Below are 11,330 nucleotides of genomic sequence, written 5' to 3'. Positions count from 1 at the left end.
ATTCCTGAGCCACGTGCAGCTCTTGATTCTGCCGACCACGGGTCTCAACTAGATCCAGCGTATCACGCTCGCGGTGCAAGGCCATATCTTTCTGGCGCTGAACTTCTAGCGACTCCACTTCTAATTGATTGATCACCTTTTGGTAGTGGTGTCTTTCTATTTCAAACTCCGCGATCTGGCTCTCTTTGCTTGACTCAACTCCCCCTATCTGATCCCTCGGACCTTGGATTAATGGAGCGAAACCTCTACGTTCATGATCACGGACTACCCTAAACTGGGATTCTTTCTCTTCTTGCTACTGAGCGGTTGTGACTATGTTCTTCTTTCGAATTTGGGCTTTGAGTGCTTGCTTCTCTCGTGCCCACTGAGCCTTTTCCCACTCAAAATCAGCTTGTTGTACGTCAATGGTTGTCTCCAGAATGCCCTTATCTTCTTGTAAAGTGTCAATACGAGATTGGAACTCTTGCGCCACTTCCCTTCTGGTTTCTCTAACTCTGACCTCGATCTCTCTCTCCCAATCAACTGCGTGTCATATGGATCTCTCTGTCCTTTGCTCGGGGATAGCCTGGTTGTGAAACCACTCAAGGTATGCGAGGCTTACCTCCCCACGTTCACGATCAGCTACCATCTCGTATAAATCAGAAAATCGACTACCAAACCAAATCTTTTGTGCATATGACTCCCTTGGAGGTTCCTCTTCCCTTGAATTCCCACATGAACGGGTGCATGTCCTCAATCGGGGGCCTTTTTTGCTCTCTCCCTAACAAGCGCATGACGCGTAGGGTTGGAAACCCCTAAAACCCATGAGTATGAAGAATGGGCGATACGTCGACATATGCATGACCCTAGCAGAAGGGAACCAGTAATAGTTCCAAGTGATTCTATCAGCACTCAATGAACCAAGTAATGTCCGCCAAGCCCTCACCCCCTCTGGAAGATTACAACTCGCAGCTCTGTCTGGGAGACATCCAATGTAATTCAGCCAATCATCATTGAAATTTACTACTATTGGATGATGATAAAGGTGTTCTATGAACCACATCTGTAGCAGAATGTTGCATCCCTCAAAGTAATCTTCAACTTCTTGACAACGGGTCAAAGCCCGAAAAATATCTCCCAAAATCATGGGAAGAATGGTATGATCCTCGCTACTTTGCAAATACGAGACTACCGCAACCAATCGAATTCTGATGCGCCCACCATGCTCCGGAAAGACCATGATCCCTAGAAATGATATCATGAACGCAAAGATTCTCAACTCCCTCAAAGCGTCGTAACTCAACTGGTTGACGAATTTTGTGCCCGAGAAGTTCTCAAACCCTTTCTCGTCCCCAAATCTGTCATAAAAATATTCCGACGGAACCCAACCTTCGTTTAAGCAAACCATTGGAATTCGACGAAGGCATAACTTCTTTAAAAAGTTGTTCACACCAACTTTTCTTGGAGCAGCAAGCCTTTTCCCACGAAGGTCTCTCCCCAATCCGGTGAACCCACCTAATTCTTCCAATGTGGGTGTCATTTCACAATCTTTGAACCTGAAGACATTGTTCGCGGGGTCCCAAAAACCTACTAGAGCCTCGATTAAATCTCTGTTAGGCTTAATTCCCATGAGGTTGGTGAGGAACTTGAGGTGCTTAAATACTCGATTTCGTTCCCATGTAGCAAAACTAGCCCACCAATTACAGAGACTACTCAGGGTCTTATCTCTGATCAAGAACATAGGAGGTGCCTCGTCCCTTACCCTTTTCTGACTGCTTCTTTTTGGAGAACTCATGGTGGTCCTAAGAATAAGATAAAAAAAAGGGGTTAGAACTTACCTAAACTATATGCAAATTATGATCATTCATTATTTTATTTTATTTTTTGGTCAATTTAGGACTCAATCTATTTTTTTTTTAATTACAATATATATTTTGAAATTACTGGACACAAAAGTTGAGATGATAAAAGCGAAAAATGGCTATTATTACAAAAACGGCCCTTTAATACTTCCATAGAAGACATAAAGGATGTCTCGGCAAAAATAGCCAAACACAGGAACAAAACAATAAAAATAGATAAAATAATAAATAAATAAAACTATTTTTACGAAAATGACCCTTTGCAATATGAGCATAACCAGATAAAAATAACTACTTTTTGCAAAAACAATCTTTCCGGAAAGGTTTAAAGTTGCTTCGACAAAAATGGCCAGACATAAGGGCAAAATGGTAAAAGGTGAATAAATATGGATAAAGTAACTATTTTTACAAAAATGTCCCTTCAGCACTTTCCAGGAAGTTTTTAAGTCTGTCTTGGCAAAACAGCTGGAACATGAGGGCCAGACAGTAAAATGTGACCAAAATAGGCCCTTTTTTTTAAAAATTTATGCTCCCTTTTTTTTGAAACATGTGGGCTGAACCCGATGGAGGTTGCCTATGTATCTCATATCCGGTGAGAATCAAACCCGCGTAGTTCAGTAAAACAGGGTACTCTCCCCTTTTGTTTTTTTTAATGAAAATTAATCTTTACAACTCACACCAGACTACTACAAAATATATATATATATTTAAAAAAAAGGTTTATTTGCACTAAACTAGGAGAATTATTCTCTTTTTTTCATTTTTAATAATTACACTAATTTTTTTAAAAACCGGTCGACAATGCAAGTAAGCCTTCCAAATGATGTATCAAGTAGCACATACGTGAACATGATGGTCACAAAGAGGATACCTGTCTTATACGGACCCGGTCCCTGTGCCGAGTTTCGCTAAGTCAAATGCACGTGATGCAAATAAAGCGAACCTACTAGGGATATCCGGCATGAAGCTTGTTCTTCTAGGTTTAGATCCTATTGGAGAAGGTATCTAGACTGGCTTACTCGAGCGGACAACTCGAGCCGAGGAGGGTCAGTGTACCAGTAGCATTGCTTTCTGATTTAACTGGTGGTGCTCCCCGCCTAAAACAGGTGTGACTAAAATCCTTCACCGGTTGACGAACGCCTCGGCAATCTCAAAGAAAGCGGGCTATGTCAAGCAAATGCCCAATTTTTAATTTCAAAAAGACTCAGAGGGGGTGCGTGAGAAAACAGTTTATATGTACAGTTCAACAATATCAAAATGATAAAAAGCGAATAGGTAGCACATTAGGCACAAATAAATCACAATATTTACAAAATTAATAAAGCCAAATAAAAAATCAACATGTACAAGCTCGAATTCTTATGTAATTCCCCAACAGAGTCGCCAGAGCTGTCACACCCCTTTTCTACCCCTCAAAATAATAATAATATATGTATGGGCCAAAACGTTTTACCAATTAAAGTGAAAAAATTTGAATAGGGATTATTTTATTGTTCAGAGTCGCCACTTAGAATTGATTTTTTCGGTGTTCCAAGTCACCATCTATTTGGATCCCTAGTCAAAGGAAGGTTTGACTTTATTTTAGTCGGTCCGCGAAAATAAAGTTTGGGTAAGGAATTCTGTTGACTGGGGAGAAGGTATAAGGCATTCCCCGAGTCCCGTGGTTCTGCACGGTCGCTTTATTGACTTAAACTTGGCTTGAATTAATTTTGGACAAACTGTGATTTATATTATTTTCATATTTTACCTATCCTCTTTTATCTCTTGATTATTAGAAAAAATTAAAGAATATTTTTGAATAATAAGATGTCATAACTACACTACGCAAGCGAATGCGTGATCGACGAAATTTATTATTTAGTCATAACGGCGCTACGCAAACGATCCGCAGTCATGACAGACGATTGTTAGCACGTTATTTACTTTTGAAAAATTGCTGCAATTGTGTTGGAGGAAACATTAATCTTTTTTTTTCAGAAAATTTATTAAATGTCACTACCACGCTACGCAAGCGAATCCGTGATTATGACAAAAGATTTATAAATTAATTAAAACTATTGAATATGACATGAAATTGATGAATTAACTTATTAAAAGTTAAGCGTCACGCTACACAAGTGAGTCCGTGAAGTTAAAGCGCACCTACTATTTGCCTAACGTTTAAATTAATTAAAGGGAAACTAGTTAATTAAAATAGTAGAAAAATCTGATATTATTATTATTATTTCGAGCTTTATAATTGGAAAAATTTATGCAAATAAATGTTGGACCAACTTTATCTATTTTAAAAGAAATGAGCCAACTTCTTGTTAAAAAAAAGGGCCAGCTTGTATGGAGCTTTTGGGCTGCTAGAATTTATTATTAAAATGGGCCAAGAAATGAATTTCAATTGGCCCAATGCTATATAGAAGAAAAGGGGTAATTTTGTTGTTTAAAATAAATGAGCCAACTTTTATCTTTGATTCAATAAGGCCCAAAGTTGATACAATCTTAGCTCTTTACTTAGTTTGAGTTCATGACCATTAATTACATAGTCACAATTGTATAAACGTCCACTTTACAAAAATAGTCATTTTTGCAAATCCGGCAAAATGGCCAGATTCAAAAAGATATTATCACAGCATTCCTAGAAGCATATGTTTGTCAGTGAAATTTCAGCAACTAAAACGAACTCATGCTATGTGTTATACACCTAAAGTCATTCATGACATACTTAGCATTGTTACTCGGATATAATAGCTTGAAAACATGCTTAAAAAATCCATAAATGACTTACATATCACATTCAAAAACTTACACCTCAATATTCAAGTATTATGAAGGACTATATTCACATTATCACATGCTTGATACATAACAACAACATACAAGCTCTTTTGTTGTCAAACTATTCATCACATCAAACACATTTAAATGGTGCAGCATGTTCAAGTTGTTCCCATTGCTGAAAATACGTATATTACGAGTCTTAAAGGATTACCTGGTAGCAAAAGAATAAACAGTAGTTCAGCAACTAAAGCAGCATAAAAACAACAGCAAAACAGCAGCAAAACCAGCAGCAAATCCGTGTTAAAACAACCCGAAAACTTAGAGAGAGAACCCATAAACGAACTCTAAAGAGGACTTATACTTTTTTAAAAGTTTGCACTCTAAGATTCACTCCCAAAGCTCACCATTTCAGCTTATTTTTCATGTGTTCAACTGCTGATTTTGTTTTTTGTTTTTGTGACAAAGCAATTATAAAAAATGCCCCCTGGAAGTGTGATGGAGTCCCCCCAAAGTGAGGAAAGGGCAGCCCTTAAACAGGCAAATTTGGAGAGATTTTGGTTCACAAATGTCTGTCCGACAAAAACTAACATTGTGTGCTAAACACTGTTCAAAATATGTCCAAAGGTCAAAGGAAATCTACTATGTCAGAAACAAAGAGAAAAAAAAATATCATTTCAGTCACCCTAACTAGTAAAAGTAGGCTACTAGCACCCTATTTTGTGATAGAATAACATAAACTTCATATTTTAACAACATCAATATCACCCTGTTGATTCAAACTAAACCAAGTATTAAAACATGTAATTAAACTTCACACATGTGTTATGAACCAATCGTAAGCAAACAAAAATTAACTATTAAAGCCAAACGAAACGCACTCTATCACTGGAGCGATTTAATAAAACCAACTAGACAAACATAATCAAAATGGATTAAATGAAGAAACAAGATAGAAACTAACTTTAACTAAAAAAAATCAAAAAATTAATAACAGAGCAGGATTACGATTTTACCATATACTCTCAAGCATTTCCTCACTACCTCACTTTAATCAATACAAAGCTATTTTACTACTTCAACAAGTGCAAAAACAGAAAATTTAACATTCCAAAACGTCAAAAACTAATGCTAAAATAATTATTAATAAAAAATAAAATCTGAAAAATAAAAATAAAAATAAAAAATCAGCCATGAAAAAGAATAGGATTTTACCATTTTACAATTCAAGTGGCCGAAAAAATGGTGGTATGCCAAAAGAGGGTGTTCAGGGAGGTCGCCGGAATTTGGCCGGATTTTGGTCGCCGGATTTTCAGGGTGAAATTGGCATCAATAGCTAGGTCTTGAGGAGCTCTATCCATTGATGTAGGTATTGTGGGGTGGTAGTGGTTGGAGCTTCAATAATTTAGGCAAAAAAGTGAAAGGAAAGTTTCCTAGATCTAAGATTCAATGAGTTTGAGGAATTTTTGAAGGATTTGGTTTTGAGATATGGAAAGAGGAAGTTGTGGAGATTACATGGTGTGAATTTGGAGGTGTTTGGAGGTGGTCCGCCAACGACGGCGATTTCCGGCCGGCGGCGGTGGGGCGGCGGCAGCGGCTTGGGGGGAGAGAGAATAGAGAGTGATGAGAGGGAAAGAAGAGAGAGGAAATAATGGGGAAATGTGGCAAATTTTTGGGGATTTTAGGCTTTAAATACCTAGGATGAAGATCAAACTAGGACCGTTGGATTAAATCAAGATGGGTGGATGAGATTGAATCTTGTCACTTAACCAAAACGACGTAGTTTCAAGACAAAACTACGTCGTTTTAAGCTCTTCTTGGCAGCCCCCTTTTGGACCGGGTTTGGGCTCTTTGGGCTCAAATTTTGGGCCAATTTTGGCACAATTTTAATTAAATTACACTAGCCCAAACCCTACCCCATTTATCAAACCATTACTCAACTCTTAAAACCTATACATACACAAATAACACACACACATACATATTATATATATATATATATATATATATATATAAGGCGAAATTAGGCATTTACAATACTTATCATTCTTCTTGCTGAAAATTTAAAGGTACAACAATATTAATTTTAAGCAAAGGAGTATATATATATATACTAGTCTCTCGACACGTGCGTTGCACGTGTATGCCGAGTTATGTAGTACACAAATTTTCAAAATAATATCAATATTATTAGAGCAAAATTTTGAATAAGTAATAATGTATGAATGAATAAAATATATAAGCCGGTCAAACGATCAATGTGGATTATTGTATAGTTACTTGTTTGCCAAGGTCAAGATGATTGGATATTATGGGTGACTTATTTTTTATCAATTTTAATTTCATGAGGCATAAATATATATTCCTAGTATATGTTACTTTCATCCATTTTGGTTGCGCTATTATGATCATGATTCTTGTTGTCGACATTGATATCTCTTAAGAGTAATTAAAGTTTGCTATGTGAAAACACGATGTGGTAGAAACTGTCAGATATTGAAATTTGTTTGACGTATGTTTTTTTTACCGTCCTTGCAAAACATAAAAGTAGATGGAGATATTTTCTGAGAAAATTGAGAATCCTTCATTTTCACGAAGAAAATTAATAAATTCTTAGAATAAGCACATGTTTGGTAGCATATTGACCAGTTATAATTTCTGCACGTATACATTGTTGTTATATCCTCTACAAATCATCTATGTACTATTGCACGTATACCTTTTTGGAAGGTCCAAAATTTAAGTCATTTGCTCGGAAATTCAGTTTATGAACTTAAAATATAGTAATTGTTCAAGTGCTAAAATAGTTATTAAAGAACGACCAATATTTGATATTTTTTTAACAAATAATTAAGTGTCACAAATTTAAAATTATTGTTTTCAAATCACAAATTTTGTAGGAGTTTTAATATGTGTTTTTTATAACTTGAGTTTGAATATGCATGTCTCTTGCAATAAATATGACTCGATAGTGCTTATTGACTATTCCAATTCTATCTTAGCTTTTCACCCACTTTTTCAATGTAATTTGACAAAATAAACATTTTGAATCTCATTATTCCTTTAAGGTTTAATTTCTTTAACATTCAGTACATTTGGTGAACAAAAAGTAAATTATTCTTTCATAAAACAAACTAATTTATTAGTTCATAATAACAATCATAAATACCACATTGAATAAATTATATAAAATAGTGCTTATTATATTCAATGATATTATCATAAAATAAACATAGATTTATCGTTTCTCTTCTAAAGAGTTGTGTCTTTCAATAAAATAACTAACCTTTCATGTTATTCTCTCGTGTTCCATAGAGTTCCATGAACCAGAGATATTCTCAAAATTTGGACAAATTTTAATATTATTGTAGTCCCTTTCACTGAATGATCTTGCGAGTGCACACTGTTATATATATATGTACACACAGAATTATGCCAAAATAATAAGCCATCTGAATGAATATATATAATCTTATAATATTGATAATTCATGTGCTAATTTTGAAAAAAGCCAAAATAAGAAACAAATGGAGAAACAAAAAATTTATGAACTTCAAATTGGGATCCATCAACGGCGGATATACAACATTCTGGACTTGTTTTCTTTCATGAATCTCCCTTTCGCCAATGTGATGTCAGTGTTGAAAACTTATTTTTCATCATTTTTTTTCTTTTTCCTTCTCAATTGGCCGATTACTCCTACAATTACTCTATCAGGGACATGTTGGTATAACTTGCAAAACAAACAACACACTTTTTAATCAAAATAATTACTATTATTGTTCTATAAATATTGAAAAAGAATCTAAAAGAGCCAAATTTTGCAACCATTTTTTTTAATAATGAAATAATTGTAAGAGATTTGATGGAATTACGAAATCGATGTTAGGCAATGGGGTTTTAGGAAGTTGCCAGTAGTATTTTATGCGCCAGAATATAATGGCTACTAAAGAGGTCGAAGTTGCATTCTTTGATATTTTTTTACTACAAGAATTTAACCCAATGGAAACAAATAAGACTATTCCTACGAATATAATGAATATTTTTCATCATTTTTTTTTTATTTTACTATTGGAGTACAAAACCTAGGAAAAATGAATGTCAATATTCCTGAACGTTGGTTAATGAGAAGAATTGGCCGATTATTAGGAAAAATGACTCATTTGTGTGCATTTGCTGCAACAAAACAGTAAGTCTTTAAATAGGTGCGGCATTTAGAATTTAAAACAGCCAATAAGTTAAACTGAGTTTCAAAAGGTTATTTATCAACTGGAGCATCACAACTTTTGGAAATAGACATGTCTAATTGGTTGCCTTCTTTCACGTTAATTATTATTTTTAGTATAATATTTTAGTAATTAAATGATATTTCTACATATATTTATTAGAAGGATATTTTGATATTCAACTTTTTAATTTTGAGATTTTCACTTTTATAATAATATACATAATGTCACTTAAACAACTCCAATATACATAATTTTCGTAACACATACATTAAAAATTGGACTCACAATAAATACAAAGTTATATCACGTGTATATATAAACCTATGACAACAATAAAGTTACTAAACAACTTTGTAACTTTAATATGCTAGGTTAATTGTCAGTATCTTTTTAAAACAAAGTAAATTAGCCAACGTGAATAGTTATTGGCTTTGACTAATTTTCATGAATTAATGGTAATCGACATACACATTATATTATAGTAAGTATTAGTTTAGTTGCATAAAATCATGAATCAAAATATAGTATTGATATGAAGCAAGCCAATTATAATCATACAAATCATAAACCAATATTCAAGGAACATAAAAGGATGGAAAAAGTCCATTGAAACTTATCTGCTAAGAAGGACCCGTATCACAGATATAGATGTGAACCCAAACCATGAACTTTTTTCTTTTTTAATCTCAAATGCATTTCTAAAAATTTTTCTTTAAGGTAATTTTCTTATTTATAATTTCAATTGATATGCCCACCAAATACGTCTGCTTTTAGGTTTAAAGATTGTGAAGAGTCTATCATTTTTACTAATGTAATGGATCACATCCATTCAAATAAATTTGGTATTTATTTAAGAAAATTGGTAAAAATAAAGTATTTAAATTATTTAGAAGGGTATTTCGGTAATTTAACTTTTTAATTAAGAGCTTCCCACTTTTATAATATATATAATATATATATATAGCTTAAATGAATTTTATTATTTTGGCATATAGTGTATGGAGTATTACTGCTATTACAATTAGTTTCTAACCACGTAAATCACCCACAAAACAAAGTTTTGAGTTTAAAAATATATATTATTCATTAGTTTTATCATTATGATATGATACAATTATAAAAATAAAAATAAAAATAAAATCAACTGATGTCAAAGATTAAGAACATAAGAATAGTATTTTCAAAGTTATAAGATGCTTGCTTGCGATAATACAACGTACATAAAAATTAATCTCAATAGTTATGTCATATTTTCATTAAATTTTTACAACACAGTTAATATATAATTCTTACTTTTTGCTAATAAATTATTTTTCAATTTAGAAAGAAGAATATATTGTTTACCATTAATTGGTATTTAGTGTGGATAAAGAACTCACGTTTCTTTTTTCATTTAATACATAAATGGAAACCACTAGATTGGGAAAAGTTTAATGGCAGAGGAGTTATACAAAATCGTAAAAGTTAATGAAATGAAAATTAAACATGAAGTTATAGAAGCGAACAATCATAACAATGAAGACCCATAAATTATATATAAAAAAGTATTAAAACAGAAACGAACTAATGGAATAACATTTTCTAATTAGTATAAGCTTTAATTATTCTTGTCCAAGTGCAATTTTATTTTAAATAAGGAGCAACTTATGATGACACAACATTTAATATTTAGTTTATAGTTTTTCACTTGATCTATGTTTTACCTCAAATACTATTTTAATCATTTAAACACAATACTAACAGATAATAATTATCTACTAGCCATATTTTTATTCTGTAATAATGTCATAGCATAGGATTTCAGGAATTTAGTTATATGATAAAAATAAAATTTATTCATAAATTTATATTATTGACGTTATAAACACGTGCAATGCATGTACACTAAAGCTAATTTATTATATATAGTTATTGCCTTATATTTTGAGGGACCAGACTTTGATATTTCAAAAATAATATAATAATTATCTTCGCGAGTATATACAAAGAGCGTTACATCTTTATATATTATTATTCTTCTGTAGCACTGGCACAACGTTATCCAAGTTTTCAATCATTTAATATAACCTACACATTATTTGCTACGGTACAAGTGATGGTGCAACAAACACATCCTCTACTCGTGTATACTAACTTGAGCGTCAAAACTGCTAATTAAATGTCATTGTGCAATTTAGCTAACAATTACCATCACAATTAGTTTTTCTTATTGAAACAAACTTAGGGCTCGTTTGGTACGAGAGATAACTAAATATTAATTCCGAGATTAAATTTGAGATGAGTTTATCCTATATTTGGTTAAGATAAAATCGTGGTATAACTAATCCGGAAATTAGTTATCCCGGAATTGTAGTATTTTTTTATACCCGTAGAAGGGTGGGATAACTAATCTCAAAATAACTAATCCCGAAATAATTAAAAAAGAAATAATTTATTTCCAAACAAACAACCCCTTAATACTCAATTTTTGTATTACCTTATGGAGAACAATTCA

Source organism: Nicotiana sylvestris, chromosome 2, assembly GCF_000393655.2.
Source record: "Nicotiana sylvestris chromosome 2, ASM39365v2, whole genome shotgun sequence".
NCBI classification, from domain to species: Eukaryota; Viridiplantae; Streptophyta; class Magnoliopsida; order Solanales; family Solanaceae; genus Nicotiana; species Nicotiana sylvestris.
This window is presented reverse-complemented; position numbering follows the sequence as displayed.